Genomic DNA, 1,758 nt, shown 5'->3' with positions numbered 1-1,758 from the left:
CCTAACCCTGGTGTGCTGCAGTCCATGGGGTCGCAAAGAGTTGGATACAACTGACCGACTGAACAACAACAGGAAGGTGATCTGACATTCAGTAATCATTGTAGGCCTAGTAATCTCCATGGGCTCATCACAAGATTGATAATAAGCCTTGTACTTTTACTTCATTTAAAGTATTCATTTCAATTCTCTCTCGATTATTTATAGACACAAAGTCCTGCAATTGTCCTTCATTCACTCATAAACAATCCTAACTTTACTATAAAATTAAATGTAATGTAAGTCCCTAGACTACACAGAGCTTTTGCTATCAAAGGCATTATATTACATTTTCTTCAGTGATTATACTATTGTATTGCTTAATGCATTTATGAAGCCACACTGAGAATATATGCGTGAACTATGATAATTTCTCTCCTCCTTAATTATTCTAATATTACATGAACACTTGATTAAAATGTATCTTTATTCTTGGTTTTGAGTTACATATTTGCATATTTTAAGATGTTTACTAGAAATCCCACCTTAGTGAGTCATTAAAATTCTAGGATAGTTATAAGAGGAACAAACTTATATGCAAAACTACAAATAGCAACATCAGATCTCCACAATTATATGGCTATTTTAACCAGGGGACAGATAGTAATATGAATTTTAAGCATTTTTTAATCAACATTTTTGCCAGTGAATTTATGACTTTCTTGTTTCTGAGGCTCTAGATAATTGGATTTAAGAAAGGAATGATGACAGTGTAAAAGAGGGAGTCCATCATATCTTAATCATTTTCTTGTAAAGATCCAGGGAGCACATACATGAAGAGAAGAGGCTCATAGTATAAAGAGACAGATAGGAGGTGGGCTCCACAGGTGAAGGCCTTCCTTATGCCTTGTAAAGACTGCTTTTTCAAAATTGTACAGAGAACTAGTGCATAAGAGATAAGAACAATAGAAATGGTGAATGTCTGTATTGACCCAGCAAAAATGAATACTAACAGAATGTTAATGGAAGGGTCAGTACAAGAAATCTTAAACAGTGTTAATGTCACAGTAAAAGTGATGTACTGTGTTGGAATTGCAGAAGGTTAATCTGAGTAAAAAAACATGAAGTGTGGCATGAAGCAGTCCACCAAAATATGACAAAATAGTCTATTGGTCATGATCATTGGATAAATTAGTGGTTTGCATATGGCCACATAATGATCATATGCCATAGTTGCCAACAGAAAACATTCTGTATTACACAGATTACAAAGGAAAAAAATGTATCTTGCATTCAGAAAAAGAGATCATTTTGCTCATGGCAAAGAAGTTGAGCAGCATCTTGGGGGTCACTGTGGAGGATAACCAAATATCCACAAATCCCAGGTTCCCTAGGAATAAGTACATGGGGATGTGAAGTTGAGGGTCATTGCAGAGGAGAGTGATTAGACTAAGGTTTCCCACGATGGTGATGAGGTATATTATCAAGAACAACAGAAATAGGGGCGCTTGCCACTTTGGTTGATGTGTAAGTCCTGTGAGAATGAACTCTGTCAGCTCTGTTGCATTTTTTGTTTCCATATCATTAATAGATTGCATCTGAAATACAATGCAATAAATGGAGAAAACATTTCTCAAGAATTTTAAAAAGGAAGTTTGGTTAGGGTAATATGAATAGAGCCATATACCAAGCTTGAATGCTCTTTATTTTATTTACTCTTACCAAATGCTTGAAAAGTATTTGCAGAAATCATTTAACTGGAATAATGTAATTATTTCAGTT

The 1,758-nt window shown here is 34.8% G+C and overlaps 1 pseudogene; it reads right to left on the bottom strand.

Annotated features, from left to right (window-relative positions):
* Positions 1–616: 616 nt before the first annotated feature.
* LOC128052347 (olfactory receptor 187-like) lies at positions 617–1,556 on the bottom strand (annotated as a pseudogene).
* Between the last annotated feature and the right edge of the window lie 202 nt (positions 1,557–1,758).

This window comes from Budorcas taxicolor, chromosome 1 (assembly GCF_023091745.1).
Source record: "Budorcas taxicolor isolate Tak-1 chromosome 1, Takin1.1, whole genome shotgun sequence".
Taxonomy (NCBI): domain Eukaryota; kingdom Metazoa; phylum Chordata; class Mammalia; order Artiodactyla; family Bovidae; genus Budorcas; species Budorcas taxicolor.
Note: the sequence above shows the minus strand (reverse complement) of the source record. Positions and strands in the feature narration are given on the sequence as shown.